Genomic DNA, 16,663 nt, shown 5'->3' with positions numbered 1-16,663 from the left:
TTCCTGATCTTACCAAGACTTTTTAACATGAAAGGATGTTGAATTTTGTCAAATGTTTTTTCAGCATATAATGAAATGATCATGTGGGTTTTTTTCTTAGAATTTGTTTATGTAGTGGAATATTTTGATGGATTTTCATATATTGAACCATCTCTGCATTCCTGGGATGAAGCCTACTTGATCGTGGTGGATGATCATTTTGATGCATTCTTGGATTAGATTTGCAAGAATTTTATTGAGTATATTTGCATTTATATTCATAAGGGAAATTGGTCTAAAGTTATCTTTCTTTGATGGGTCTTCGTGAGGTTTTGGTATCAGTGTAACTGTGGCTTCATAGAACAAATTGGGTAGTGTTCCTTCTATTTCTATTTTGTAGAATAGTTTGGAGAGTATTGGTATTATGTCTTTTTTGAAGGACTGATAGAATTCTGCACTAAACTCATCTGGTCCTGGCCTTGTTTTGGTTGGGAGACTTTTATGACTGCTTCTATTTCTTTAGGGGTTATGGGACTGTTTAGATGGTTGATCTGATCATAATTTTTAAAAATTATTTATTATTTATTTGATGATGAACACACCACTCTATTTTAGGGACCCAAAACACAAAGATAATTTATTATACGTGCATGTTTTGCTCGCATATTTATTTGTATACCACGTGTACCTGGTCCCAGCAGAGACCTGAAAGAAGGCATTGGTTTGTTTTTCTTTTCTTCTTTTTTTTTTTTTTTTTTTTGAAGTTACAGCCACCATGTGGGCATTGAGACATGAACCTTCTGTCTTCTATAATAGCTAATGAATTTTCATAGTTTATCCATCTGGACAGCCCCTTACTTAACCTGGAAAGTGAAGTTTTGCAAGGTCATGCTCTGAGCTGAAATTTAGAAGGTTCCTTCTGCAAAGCTGATATTGGAAAAGGTGTCCAGAAGACCAGTTCTCAGAGCAAAGACTTTTTAATGAATATATTTTACAAATACACGGGAGAATCATGCAATGCTGCCTACATTAGTTGCAATCCTGGGCCACAAGTCTGCACTCTTCTTTGCTACTGGACCTGTGATAACAGAACCTTTCATCTCTCTTTTATTGTTTGTAGTCTCCCTTAGCCCTGAAGTAGGCTGATCCAGACTTTGACCTTGCTGCCACTGAGAACGAAATTACCTAAGGTGGAGCCTTCCAACCTAGATGGCTCTTTTGTTCTGCCACCTGACACTGCTCTCTCCAAGACACTGCTACCTGCTGAGAAGCACTTGATACATTCTGGAGGAACATCCTATTCTGCACATCACCTGAAAGACTCCCAGAGGAGCCCCTTGCTCAGGCCTCGGGATAATAGCAGACCCCCCAAGAACTCATGAGAGACCAAGCTTGATGCAAACCACATGAGGCTTTATTCAGGGAAAACCAGAGCTCTGGGGATGACTTGTATCCCATGCAGTGGTAGAGGAGTCGACTCTGAGGGAAAAGGGGTTTCAGTTTTTATAGGTCCTTGAGGGGGAAAGGAGAAGGGGGGAAGTAGGGAATTTCCAGATCTAAACAATGCCTATTCTAAAATGATTGATTCCTCAAGAAATGGGTATGGGAGGGAAACAAGGAAGGAGTCTAATGAAGGTGTAGCAACTCTGGATTGGCCCCGACTATGGTTGCTGGGGAGATTTTCTGACTCTTTCCCAGCAACCAATATCACAAACACCTGGCAGTGAGGTGCAGCAATGGGCACACACCTAGTCAGAACATTGGCAGACACACAGGTTCAAGGATCGGCCAGAGAATTGTGCACCTCTATTTTTCTAAATCAGTGAAGCTAGTTCTACTAACAATGAAATCTATTTTGCCAATTTCAGGGCTTCTGTGACCTTTTACATTCTGTCAGGATCTTTCAACCTACAGGCTGGCTCCAGACACCAAGAATGGACTGGCGGGGGATGGGCCTTCCCCCCTTTTATAAGCACACTCTCTTAGTAAACGGAGAGCCTTGAGCAGAATCATGTCTTGGCTCCATTAACCTCTCAGCATCTAAGTCTCTTTCAGCTCCAGCCTGCCTCCCTGGTGTACCCGGTCCTTGTAAGCAGCAGTCCAGCATACAACAGATTGGCCCCCAGACCAGGGACCATGGGAATGGCAGGAAAACACTGAGGGAATCGCTGTCTTGTACGAAGCTCCAAGGGAAGGAAAGAATCAGATCGTATGGGGCATGGTGAGCAACAGGTATTTATGCTAGTGCTGGCTTTAAACTTCATTTTTTAAAAAAGTGTTGCTGGAGGTACAGAAGGATATGGGCTAAGTTTGGAACAGTGCTAACCCGGCGCTTTTTCCACTTAGGATTTGACAGCAAAATATGTGTGGGACTAGAAACTGAATCAGGCAGTTGTCCACAGCTTTTAAAAGCTTTTTCAGGTGAGAGGAATAGGGTTTAAAATGATGAAACAGGCGGTTGTACGCAGTCAAGAACTGCATCATTCCAGAAGAATAGGGTTTAAAATGATGGAGTAAAATATATAGAGGAAAATGGATTTTGAAACTCTCCCAGAAACAGAGAGAATTCGGGGGATGCCCTGCTTTATTCTCTCTGGCTCTACAGCAGAAGTTCTCTGCCCTCTTTGTGTTGTCTAATGTCTGGTGCACCAGTCTGTTTACGTGTCAATTCATGTGTATTTTGTTTCATTGTCTGAATGACTGAATGTTCTGTGTTTCATGTTTGAAAATAAAGATGGCTAAAACTTTATCTGCTGGTTTAGCAAGAGAGTGGCCACACGCTTTATCAGGCACAGCAGGAGGGCTCCTGCTGGAAAAACTGTTTTTTGAGAAAAGGAGCCTGTAGCCTCTTGGTTTTGGGGCAAAAAAGCTGATAGATGTTTTTTTGCCTGGAGGGTTCTCTGCAATTGTGATTAATGTGTTTAGCAATTGACAAAGTGATTTTTATTTTATAATTATAGCTAGAAAAATTAAAATTCTCTGATTGGCCTAAGTATAGCCGCTTCATTTGGTTTTTTACTGGTCTTAGAGGTGTAATACGCTCTATGTGTCTTCATTGTAGAGTATTAGTTATTGTGTATGATCAAAAAGGTGCAATACTGGTTACTAGAACGTTAGTTTTAAATGGGCAACTCAGGAGTCTTTCAAACACGTGGTATAAAGCAGGCCAAAAAACTAGGCCTCTAAGGATACTTCTAGTTGAGATAATATTAAATGTGATTCTTATCCTAGAAAGTAGGATTAAGATTTAAAGCAATGTCTCTTTAATGAAGCATTAAAGCTCGCACTGTCATGCATTCATAGGTATAAATTGGCAGCCAAATCTCGAAATGTGGTAGTGAAGCTTTAATGTTGATTCTACGGTGATAAATTGTTTTGAAATTGGGTTTTGCTTTCCCAAAGTTGTAGTTATGGTCTAATATTGTAAAAGAAACTTAGTAATTCTAAAATCTGTCCTCATGGCAAGAGGAACTAAGCTCAGAGCAGCTTCTGCACAGTTTGTGCGACTTTCTTTTGTCTTGTAAACGGTGCTTAGGGAAGCTCTGGAAACTTGCCTACAGGGAAAATTTCTTTTAGCTGAAAGAACACTATTGCAGATCTACCCAGATGTTGTTCTAAAGTTTAAATTCTAAGTTTATAAAAAGGTCAATCAGGCTGTAGAACTTATCAGGACATTGTGATTTGACTTGCCTACTTCATGTAAAGTTATTATACATTTAAGAGTTTGTTTTTTCCTTTACACTCTGATAATTGCAAAGAGTTTTGCTTCTAGTGAACTGGTAATCACTGGAAAATATTGCTGTAGGTATGGCTAACACAGCTTTACATTATATAAGAACATTTTTTATCATTTCTGCTTCTATACAAGAAGCTAAGTGTTTGAATCTTTCTGTGTATATTGTTTCCTAAGTGAAAAGTAATGCCTCTCAAGGGTGAGGCCGAGGTGGCATTTACCTCAAAGCATAGTTTCAGCATCCTATTAAGTGGCTGTGGTGCTAAAAAAGAATTATAAGGTAAATTTATATAGTTTGGGATAACTATAACAAAAATTGTGTCTTAAAAACCTGACTAAGTATCTGTTCCTTGTTCCAAACAGCAATCAAATTGGTTATTACAGAATGTTAATAATCGATCTATTGCATACCATCATTTAAAATAAAATTGACAATCAATATCCCAAAGATAAGTTAAAAAATTGTTTTTATGTATGCTTTTATTTCTTCTATAAATTCATGCATGCATGCATCCCAGTGTTTAAAAACAACCCCTCTATGGGAAATAAGTAGATGTGAATTAGATCACACGTTTATTCTTTTGAGCTTCACCCTGCTTCAGCACAGATTAGTTGTGTGCTGTGAATGGTGTTTTAAAATGCTGAACAATCAAATCTTAATTTGTATATTAATAGTTAATATTATATCTCAGAGCTCACAATTGCTTAAGATTGTTCATCCCTCAGATGCTATTAATTCTCAAATTTGCAATTGCTTATGCATATACAACTCATTAAAATGCTGTCCTTTTAAGAAGGCTGTTTTTGTACATTTAATAAATTGTTCTGAATTGTCTGGACATCTTAAAACAATGCCATGCTGGATTTATATCTCAGGCAGTCTGTAGGTCCTACATATAAGATAGATTGGATATATAATATCGTTCTTTATATATTCAAAACAGTTATGGTTTAAGATAGTATTTTAATATTCTTAGAAATTATGCATATCAAATTGTAAAAAATTCTTTGCTATTAGCATCCTCAGTTACTACTTGTTTCCACATAATAGTGTTAATTCTTGAGGACTTATACTTAATAAATTGCTACAAATAAATGCTCCTATTTCTGATTAGTAAATAAATAAATTATGCACATGTGACTATTAATAACTTTTCAAGCTTTCTAGTTATAACTGCTCTTCAAGAGAAACAATTGAAAGTGCTGTTAGTCACTGCCCATGTTACATTAAAACTGACTATAACAGTCAAGTATTTGAGATGTTTTGTCAACAAATTATTAATTCTCAAAGACAAAGTATTGTGGAACTTTAAAACTTTAGCGTCTTAAAAGTCAAAGAAGAGGGAAATTATATCCCCGTGCATATTATTTAGTGCATTCCTGTGCACATTATTTAAATCATACTTTTATTTTAGAATTTTGAAATTTAGATGTCAAAGAACTTAATAAATGCCTTATAGTATCTTAAAAGGATCTACCTATTGGTGTATGGCTTGATCCTGAACAGCTACCTTATTAGGAAAGGGAGAAGCATAGGTTCTCTCCACAGAATGCTGCAGAAACATGATGGCTAATTCATGTGACAAGACAGGTGAGTTCGCTCAGTGCCCTGACGGTAGTGACAAGGAAGCTGAATTGGATACATGTTTTCGACCCATCCTTGCTTGCCATTTTCCCAGTTTGGACAAGCAAAGCTGCCTTGCTTCAAGCTTTTTAACCTTATGGTAAAAAGAACATCAAAGACTGTGGAATCTGACTTAGAAAGATTAGTCATAAGAAAGAATTATAACGATTCTTCTTTTTCCTTCAATGTGACCAGTTATTCTAACTCAATCTTGCACTGGTCTAGTAATAAGTCTAATATTAGAGATTCCTATGAAGATAGCTAAAAATCTTAATTACCTAGCAAAGTTAATTTGGAGCACAGCCTCCACTTCCAGAGAATCTCTGGCCTTTTTGCTAATTCTAAAAGCCAGCTCCCCCACACCTGGAGGCCAGAGCCTGAGCTTGATTGTTGCTAATTTGCAACTGAATAAAGTACCTGGGCTTCCACAAAGAAGCTTTTATACTGTTGCTTTTCACTGTCCCACCTTTTTTTCTCAAGCAGGCCAGCAACGCTCTTCAGCCTGACTACAGCAGATGTAAAACCTCGCCTCCAACAAGGCAGGTGGCAGTTATTAATTTTCATCAAGAAGAATTCTAAGTACATATTGTGGCTTTGGTCTGATTTGGGAATAAGGTGTGTTATGCGGGCCGGTTAGTCAATGACGGGCAACCAGATCTGGAATCATACCAATCTAAGACAGGGGTACATGCCAAAAGGCCGTGGCTGTTGATAATACACCACAGAGCCATGTTTGTGTGAAATATTACACAAACTAGCTGTATGTAGCTTCCTATGACAGAATTGGATGGTTCGAGAAGATCTGAGATCCTAAGGAAGGCACGGCCGCCAGCCACCATAATTTCCAGGCAGGACTATGGAGCATAAATAAATTTTATGCCTCGGTCCGCCTATTTTTATTATATAATCAGGGAGGAATTGTAGCCTCCCTCATCCCTGAAGCAGGCTGATCCAGACTTTGACTTTGCTGCCACTGAGAAGGAAATTACTTACGGTGGAGCCTTCCGACCTAGATGGCTCTTTTGTTCTGCCACCTGCCACTGCTCTCTCCAAGACACTGCTACCTGCTGAGAAGCACCTGATACATTCCGGAGGAACATCCTATTCTGCACATCACCTACAGGCTGGCTCCAGACACCAAGAATGGACTGGCGGGGGATGGGCCTTCCCCCCTTTTATAAGCACACTCTCTTAGTAAACGGAGAGCCTTGAGCAGAATCATGTCTTGGCTCCATTAACCTCTCGCAGTCTAAGTCTCTTTCAGCCCCAGCCTGCCTCCCTGGTGTACCCGGTCCTTGTAAGCCACAGGCCAGCATACAACAATTGTTTACTATGATCCCTGCGTTTCTTCAAAATAAAGAAACATCCCGTCTTTTCTTCCATATGACTTTTGTTGTCGAATTACCATTGCTGGAGGTACCTTTTTCCTTAATTCTGGTTTGCCTTTCTTAACTGTGGCCATCACCATGTCCCCCACACCAGCAGCAGGAAGTCTGTTCAGCTGTCCCTTGATTCCCTTCACAGAGATGATGTACAAGTTTTTGCCTCTTGTGTTGTTCGCACAGTTGATCACAGCTCCGACCGGAAGACCCAGGAAAATCCGGAATTTTGCTCCGGACGACCCACCGTGTCCTCACTTCGACATCTTGAGCATCCAGAAAGAGTCAGAAAGGAAGTTAGTACAAGGGACACTGGGATATGAATGGGCTCTGATCATGATTTAACTTCGGTATTTGGTAGCTGTCTAGAAAATTGTCTATTTCATCCAGGTTTTCCAGTTTTGTTGAGTATAGCCTTTTGTAGTAGGATATGATGATTTTTTGAATTTCCTCAGTTTCTGTTGTTATGTCTCCCCTTTCATTTCTGATTTTGTTAATTTGGATACTGTCTCTGTGCCCTCTGGTTAGTCTAGCTAAGAGTTTATCTATCTTGCTGATTTTCTCAAAGAACCAGCTCCTGCTTTTGTTGATTTTTTGTTTCTATTTGGTTGATTTCAGCCCTGAGTTTGATTATTTCCTGCCTTCTACTCCTCTTGAGTATATTTGCTTCTTTTTGTTCTAGAGCTTCTGGGTGTGCTGTTAAATGCTCTCTCCAGTTTCTTTTTGGAGACACTCAGAGCTATGAGTTTTCCTTTTACCACTGCTTTCATTGTGTCCCATAAGTTTTGGTATGATGTGTCTTTATTTTCATTAAACTCTAAAAAGCCTTTAATTTCTTCCTTTATCCTTCCTTGACCAAGTTATCACTGAGTAGAGTATGGTTCAGCTTCCTTGTGTATGTGGGCTTTCTGGTCTTTTTGTTTGTTTGTTTTTGTTTTTATTGAAGACCAGCCTTAGTCTGTGGTGATCTGTTAGGGTGCATGAGATTATTTGAATCTTCTTATATCTTATCTTATATCTTACCTTATATCTTATATCTTTTGAGGTCAGTTTTGGAGAAGGTACCATGAGGTGTTGAGAAGAAGGTATATTCTTTTGTTTTAAGATGAAATGTCCTATATATAACTGTTAAATCCATTTGGTCCATAACTTCTGTTAGTTTCACTGTGTTTCTGATTAGTTTGTGTTTCCATGATCTGTCCATTGATGAGAGTGGGGTATTGAAGTCTCCCACTATTATTGTGTGAAGTGTAGTGTGTGCTTTGAGCTTTAGTAAAATTTCTTTTATGAATCTGGGTGCCATTGCATTTGGAGCATAGATGTTCAGAATTAAGAGCTCATCTTGGTAGATTTTTCCTTTGACCAGTAGGAAGTGTCCTTCCTCATCTTTTTTGATAACTTTTGGTTGAGAGTTGATTTTATTTGATATTAGAATGGCTACTCTAGCTTGTTTCTTGGAACCATTTTCTTGTAAACTTGTTTCCCAGCCCTTTACTCTGAGGTAGTGTCTGCCTTTGTCACTGAGATGCTTTTCCTGTATGCAGGAAATGCTGGGTCGTAGTCACATATCCAGTGTGTTAGTCTATGTCTTTTTGGGGGTAATTGATCCACTGATGTTAAGAGATATTAAGGAAAAGTGATTGTTGCTTTCTGTTATTTTCTATGTTATTTTTATGTTTGTGTGGATATCATCTTTGGGTTTGTTGAAAGATTACTTTCTTTTTTTTTTTTTTTCCTAGGGTATAGTTTCCCTCCTTGTGTTGGTGTTTTTCTTCAGTTTTCTTTTGTAGAGCTGGATTTATGGAAAGATATTGTGTAAATTTCTTTTTGTCATAGAATATCTTGGTTTCTCCATCTATGGTAATTGAAAGTTTTGCTGGGTATAGTAGTCTGGGCTGGCATTTGTGTTCTCTTTACAGTCTATATGACATCTACCCAGGATCTTCTAGCTTTCATAGTCTCTGTTGAAAATTCTGGTGTAATTCTGATAGGTCTGTCTTCATATGTTACTTTTTATGTCCTTTTCCCCTAACTGCTTTTAATATTCTCTCTTTCTTATGTGCATTTGTTGTTTTGACTATTATGTGACAGGAGGAATTTCTTTTCTAGTCCCATCTATTTGGAGTTCTTTAGGCTTCTTGTATGTTTATGGGCATCTTTTTCTTTAGGTTAGGGAAGTTTTCTTCTATAATTTTGTTGAAGATATTTACTGGCTCTTGAAGTTGGGAATCTTCACTCCCTTCTATACCTATCCTTAGGTTAGGTTATCCTTAGGTTTGGAATTCTCATTGTGTCCTGGATGTTTTGTGTTAGGAGTTTTTTGCATTTTTCATTTTTTTTGACTGTTTTGTCAATGTTTTCTATGGAATCTTCTGCCCCTGAGATTCTCTCTTTCATCTCTTGTATTCTGTTGGTGATGCTTGCATCTATTATTCTTTTTTTAATTTCTTTTTTTTATTTAAAAAATTTATTAGATATTTTCTTTAATTACATTTCAAATATTATCCCCTTTCCTAGTTTCCCCTCTGAAAATCCCCTATCCCTTCCCCCCTCTCTATGCTCCTCAACCCACCCACTGTGATTCCTGGTCCTGGCATGGGCATAGAGTCTTCACAGGACTAAGGGCCTCTCCTCCCATTGATGACTGACTAGGCCATCCTCTGCTACATATATAGCTAGAGACAAAAGTTCCACCATGTGTTTTCTTTGATTGGTAGTATAGTTCCAAGGAGCTCTGGGGGGTACTGGTTCGTTCATATTGCATCTATGAGTCTTGTTCTCTCTTAGGTATTCTAACATCAGGGTTTCTTTCTGTGTGAATTCTTTATTGTTTCTATTTCCATTTTTAGATCCTGGATTGTTTTGTTCATTTCCTTTGCCTATTTGATTGAGTTTTCCTGTAATTCTTTAAGAGAATTTTTTTGTTTCCTCTTTAAGGGCTTCTACCTGTTTACCCGTGTTCTCCTGTTTTTCTTTAAGGGTGTTATTTATGTCTTTTGTAAAGTCCTCTATCATCATCATAAGATGTGATTTTAAATCAGAGTCTTGCTTTTCTGGTGTGTTGGGGTATCCAGGGCTCACTGTGATGGGAGAACTAGGTTCTGATGATGCCAAGTAGGCTTGGTTTCTGTTGCTTATGTTCTTGCCATTGCCTCTTGCCATGTGGAATCTCTGTTGTTAACTGGTCTTGCTGTCTCTGACTGTGGTTTTTTCCTCCTGCAAACCTGTTTGTTATACTCCTGGGAGACCAGTTCTCTCTGGGAGGAATTTGGTTATGGAGAACTGTGACACAGGGTCAGGTCCTGGGTGCAGATAGAAACCAGAAGGATCCTGTCCCCAGCTGATCCTTGGTTCCTGTATCCTGATGACCCTGGCATGTTCCTCTTGGGCTTGGAATTTGAGTAGGAGTGGTGGTCTTACCTGTGTTCACAGGTATGTTGGCACTCCTGGGAGACCAGCTCTTTCCTGGCAGTATTTGGGTATAGAAAGCTGTGCCACAGTATCAGCTCCAATTCCAGACAGAAACTGGAAGGTTCTTGTCCTAGGCTGCTCCTCTTTTCCTGTGTCCTGAGGGTTCTGGGCTGGTCCCTTGGAGCAGAAGTTGTGGTCTTACTTGTGCTCAGAGGAGTGTTAGCACTCCTGGGAAACCAGCTCTCTCCCAGTGGTATTTGGGTACGTGGTGGCCTTGGCTTTCTTTTTAAGTGGGACTTCTGTCCTTTCCTTCCACTTCTCCCTCTCTCCTTGACCAATGGCCAAGTGGCCAGAGCTCCAGTTGGCTCACCTTTTCTGTGAATTGTTTGTCTTTTCTTGGCACTTTTTAATGGTTATGTCAGCATCTTTATGGATTCCCAAAGCTCTACTTTGTTTTGAACAGTCTTTTTCATCCATCCATCCATCCATCCATCCATCCATCCATCCATCCATCCATACATACATACATACATATATACACACATATATCATATATACATACATACATACATACATACATATATGCATATATACATATGTACATACATGTGTGTGTATGTGTGTGTGTGTGTGTGTGTGTGTGTGTGTGTGTGTGTAATTTTATGTGTATGAATGCTTGTCCTGCATGTGCATTTATGTGCACCACATTCTTGACTGGTGTCCAAAGAGGTCAGATGTCAGAAGAAGATGTCAAATACCCTGGAACTGGAATTACAAACAGTTCTTAGCTGCCATGTGGGTGCTGGAAATTGAAGCCTGGTCCACTGGATGAACAGCTAGTGCTCTTACTGACTGAGCCATCTCTCCAGTCCCTTTCTTCTTTTGGTTTATGTGTATGTAGGCAAAGGCCAGTGGATCTCTGTGAATTTGAAGCCAGCCTGGTCTACATAGGAAGGTTCCTGTCAAGGCTACTGTTACTGTCTTAGTCAGTGTTCTACTGCTGTGAAGAGACACCATGATTGCAGAAGCTCTTATAAAGGAAAATATTTAATTGGGACTGGCTTACAGTTTCAGAGGTTTAGTACATTCTCACCATGGCAGGGAACATGTCAACACAAAGGCAGACATGGTGCTGGAGAAGTAGTTGAGAGTTCTACATCTGGATCCACAGGGAGCAAGAAGAGAGAGATCTAGAATTGGTTTTTGGAAGCTCCAAATTCAATCTCAATGACATACTACTTCCAGTGAGGTCACACTTCTTAATTCTTTCAAACAGTGTCACTTCCTGGTGACCAATCATTCAAATATGAGCCTATGAAGAGCATTTTTATTCAAGCCACCACAGCTGCTTAGTGAAACCTAGTTTCAGAAACCAAACAAAACAAATCCAAAGAAGCCCAAAGTCCTTGGGTTGTCATTTGCATAGCTGCTCTTCCTACTTGGCTGTATCTTCAGAACTGTGATAAAGAGACACTGTAAGTCCATGCAGAAAGTTTCCAGGGATGCTTAGAAAACACTAGCAACCCAAGTCACAGGAAGGCCCAATGCCAAATGACAACCTTGGACAGGTGAGGTCTAGGCCAGAATGGGAACTGCACGAGTATCCCAGGATTTCCCTTTGAGGGGAGTGAGGACAAGGTGAGTTTGCCAGCATCCTTGCAGGAGAACCCTTGAGTATGCTGAATATTCCAAGTTTTACCTCCTCCCCCTCTACTCTTTTCTTGTAGGTACTACAAGCACAGAGAGCTCTGTATAAATTAAAAAACAAAATAAAACCCCAATTTGTCTCTCTTTCGGCATCTTGGCGCCTGTGGAGGCCTGCTGGGAATAGAACTTCTAACAGCAAGAATGTCTGGAAGGCCATGGTGCAAGACCATTTTTGCTGGCTACAGGCGAGGTCTCCGGAACCAAAGAGAGCACACGACTCTTCTTAAAATTGAAGGAGTTTATGCCCGAGATGAAACAGAGTTCTACTTAGGCAAGAGATGCGCTTATGTGTATAAAGCAAAAAACAATACAGTGACTCCTGGAGGCAAACCAAACAAAACCAGAGTGATCTGGGGAAAGGTAACTCGGGCCCACGGAAACAGCGGTATGGTTTGTGCCAAATTCCGAAGCAACCTTCCTGCAAAGGCTGCTGGACACAGAATCTGTGTGATGCTATACCCATCCCGGATTTAAACTAATAGAGAGTAAATAAATAAAAGTAGAAAATTGATTATTCGGTTTAATTTTATTTATTTGACTTGATTGATTATTTAAATTTGCTATCTCATTTAAGTCCTAACTAAGCTGCAGACATATGGGAGTTATTTATCAAACTGTCATGGGATCCATGAAAATAAATTCCCCCAAAGAATATCTTAATGTACAACTGATTTACTTAAAAACAAACACATGATATTAATTTATTTTATTCTGTCATACATTTGGATTTTTGGTAGATTTGTTTTACTCTATTGCTTTGCCTTATAAACAAGGTTTCAATTTAAAGGTTATATCATCTTAGCGTATGGATATACATTTCTCTATGCCCCATATGTTTGGATATGGAGTTTGTGATACACATATATGGTGAAGTTTTCCTCAAAGAGATTCTATTCAAGTTGTCTTATGAATAACTGGGTACTCAGGGGACCTGGAGAGATGGCTTTGTGGTTAAGACCATAGGCTATCAATGCAGTTAACCCAGCTTTGATTTCCAGCACCCACAGGTTGGCTCACAGCTGTCTGAAACTCCATTTCCAGGGCATCTGAGTGCTATTCTGGTGTCCTCAGGCACTGCACTCGTGGAACACAGATATTCATGCAGGCAAACACCCATACACATAAAATAATAAAAAATGTGAGCACTCAAATAAAAGTAGTCTGAATTCCTTTTTCATTTATGGTTCTCATCAAAAGAGCATCCCTGGTGCTCAGATACTCTCAAGCTCCTTCTTGAACAGACAGGCTGAGATGGTCCCTGATCAGTTTCTCCATCCCTGATCACTCTAGAGAAGGTTCAGAAAACAGATACTTGACCATTATCAACCCTTAAAATTTAAGGGTCAAGAGTCACAGCGGTGAAACTGAGGCAGCCTAGAAAGATAGGGAGACTTGGGTGGACACCTGGGGATGCAGTTTGTTTCCTGTTTACTGAGAGTCAATCGTCTTCAATTGATAAAGCAGAAGTTGCTTGCAAAGGCAGCTCTCAATCTTCCTTTCCCTGAAGATGTCTCTCTCAGACAAGGATGTTCAAAACAACGATATTTAAGTAGGACCAGACATTTATGGCCCTGAGTTTAACTGTGTTAGGACACCTCCCCGAAACGATGCCCCTCAAAGGAATACATTATAGGTTCATTTAACAAAGGGAATTATTTAAGATAAGGGAAACAGGTAAACCATCACATATATTTGCTGCTTAGTTTTAAGCTTTAGCTAATTTTATAAGTATGTATAATCTTTAAAGTTTGTTCTAAGTTATATCTTTTGAACCATGTAATTTACCAATCCCCTGTGCACACAGCAGACCACTGTGACACACACATACACACACACACACACACACACACACACACACACACACACCCCTCCATTGTAAAGTCTCCTGAGTCTGACTGTCTTTGAAGAAGCCTACATCCATCTCTCGGTGGTTATGCACAATCTTTCTCTTAAGCAGATCTTCTCTGAATGCCCCTGTGTAAACCAGAAGTGTAGTGTATTTGGCTTCACTTAAAAGACTTGCTTTCTTTCCCTGTTCTGACTCATCCTCAGATTGCTTTCTGTGGCATGGTTAAGTAACCAGGTCTGCTAGAGCGTAGGTGTCCCATGGCCAGAGTGGGCAGATTCTGAGGGGTACTTTTGGCAGAGCTCAGCTGTCTTCCTGCCACCACTGAAGCACTTACCTTGTGCCAGGCACTAATCTAAGTGTCTTAAAATGTGAGTAATGTAATCCTGTAACAACTCCTCATCTATAAATGAGAAAACTGAGGTGCAGAGTTCAAGTACATAGCTCAGGGCACAGAGTGATCAGAGGCTTAGGACACTTACACAATCGAATCACAATGTTTATCGATTAACTAGAGGCAGGTGTGGTGGTGCATGCCCATAATCTCAGCATTTGGGAGGCTGAGGCTGGAGGATTTTGAATAAGAAGCTAGCTTGGGCTATACAGTAACACTCTGCCTTAAAATACCAACCAAGTGACCTAAGAAGCTTAATTAGGAGTAAAGTCAATTAAGGCTGAATGATCAGAATCACGTGGAGATATTGAGACATGTCAAAAATGCCAGAGGTCAAGTCCAAAAGGGACAGTACTAAATCCTGGTCCATGCCACGTCTCTATTTCTGTGATCTGAGAAGTTTTTTTTTTAATTTAATTTTATTTTTAATTCATTTTTTACACTCCATATTCTGTTCCCCACACCCCCATCCACCCTCCGACTGTTCCACATCCCTTACCTCCTCCCCACCCCATCCCATCTCCAGGTGGATGCCTCCACCCCACCTGACCTCTAAATTCCCTGGGGCCTCCAGTCTCTTGAGGGTTAGGTGCATCATCTCTGAATGAACACAGACCAGCAGTATGGGTGTTGGGGGGCTTCATATTAGCTGTTGTATTCTGTCTGTTTGGTCAGTCAGTGTTTGAAAGATCTCAGGGGTCCAGATTAATTAATTAAGACTTCTGGTCCTCCTACAGGGTTGCCCTTCTCCTCAGCTTCTTTCAGCCTTCCTTAATTCAACAACAGGGGTCAGCTAACTCTTTCAGTTTCTTGTTGGGTCTTTTGGAGGGCAGTCATAGATAGATAGATCCCTTTTTTTGTGACTGCTCCAGTCTCAGTAATAGTATTAGGCCTTGGGTCCTCCCCTTGAGCTGGATCCCACTTTGGGCCTGTTGCTGGATCTTCTTTTCTTCAGGCTCCTCTCATTTCTATCCCTGTAATTCTTTCAGACAGGAACAATTATGGGTCAGAGATATGACTGTGGGATGGCAATCCTATCCCTCACTTGATGCCCTGTATTCCTGCTGGAGGTGAGCTCTACAAGTTCCCTCTCCCTACTGTCAAGCATTTCATCTAAGGTCTCTTCCTTTGAGCCCTGGGAGTCTCTCACCTCCCAGGTCTCTGATGCATTCTGGGGGATCACCCCCAACATCGTATTTCCTGAGGTTGCCTTTTTCCTAAGGCTTTAGTCCTTTTCTCTCACCCAATACCAGATCAGGTTCCCCTCTCCTCACCCCATCCACTTTCCCTCCCAGGTCCCTCCCTCTCTCCCCATGTGTGATTGCTTTCTTCTCTCTCCCAAGTGGGACCGAGGCGTCCTCACTTGGGCACTTCAGCTTGTTGAGCTTTTTGAGTTTTGTGGGCTGTATCTTCTGTATTCTGTATTATTATTTTTATTTTGGCTAATATCCACTTATTAGTGAGTACATACTATGAATGTCCTTTTGAGTCTGAGTTACCTCACTCAGGATATTTTCTAGTTCCATCCATTTGCCTGCAAAACTCAGGATGCCCTCATTCTTAATAGCTGACTAGTATTCCATTGTGTAAATGAACCACATTCTCTGTATCCATTCTTCTGTTATGGGACATCTAGGTTGTTTTCAGCTTCTGGCTATCACAAATAAGGCCGCTATGAACATAGTGGAACACGTGCCCCTGTGGCATGGTGGTGCATCTTTTGGGTATATTCCCAAGAGTGGTATAGCTGGGTCTTCAGGTAGATCTATTTCCAATTTTCTTAGGAACTGCCAGATTGATTTCCAGAGGAGTTGTACCAGTTTGTAATCCCACCAGCAGTGGAGGAGTGTTCTTTTTTCTCCACATCCTCTCCAACATATGTTGTCACCTGCGGTTTTGATCTTAGCCATTCTGATTGGTGTAAGGTGGGATGTCAGTGTTGTTTTGATTTGCACTTCTCTGATCACTAAGGACTTTGAACATTTCTTTAGGTGCTTCTCAGCCATTCGAAATTCCTCAGTTGTGAATTCTCGGTTTAGTTCTATACCCCATTTTTTTCTTCTTGTGATTAACTTCTTGTGATCTTTATATATTTTGGATATTAGCCCTCTATTGGATGTGGGGTTAGTGAACGTTTTTTTCCCAATTTGTAGGCTGCTGATTTGTCTTATCAACTATGTCCTTTGCCTTACAGAAGCTTTACAATTTCATGAGGTCCCATTTATCAATTCTTGATCTTAGAGCATGGGCCATTGGAGTTCTGCTTAGGAAATTTCCCCCTGTGCCAATGAGTTCAAGGTTTTTTCCCACTTTCTCTTCTATTAGATTCAGTGTATTTGGTTTTATGTTGAGGTCCTTGATCCACTTGGACTGGAGCTTTGTACAAGGTGACAAATATGGGTCTATTTTCACTCTTCTACATACAGACAGCCAGTTAGACCAGCACGATTTATTGAAGATGCTTTCTTTTTTCCATTGTATATTTTTGGTGTCTTTGTCAAAAATCAAGTGATGGTAAGTGTGTGGTTTTATTTCTGGGTCTTCAATTTTATTCCATTGATCAACATGTCTGTCTTTGTACCAATATCAC

At 40.1% G+C, this 16,663-nt stretch overlaps 2 pseudogenes; one reads left to right on the top strand and one right to left on the bottom strand.

The window, feature by feature from the left end:
• Window positions 993-6,981, bottom strand: Gm18098 (predicted gene, 18098; annotated as a pseudogene).
• Window positions 11,975-12,307, top strand: Gm11810 (annotated as a pseudogene).
• Window positions 12,308-16,663: the final 4,356 nt, after the last annotated feature.

Source organism: Mus musculus, chromosome 4, assembly GCF_000001635.26.
Source record: "Mus musculus strain C57BL/6J chromosome 4, GRCm38.p6 C57BL/6J".
In the NCBI taxonomy this organism is placed as follows: Eukaryota; Metazoa; Chordata; class Mammalia; order Rodentia; family Muridae; genus Mus; species Mus musculus.
This window is presented reverse-complemented; position numbering and strand designations above follow the sequence as displayed.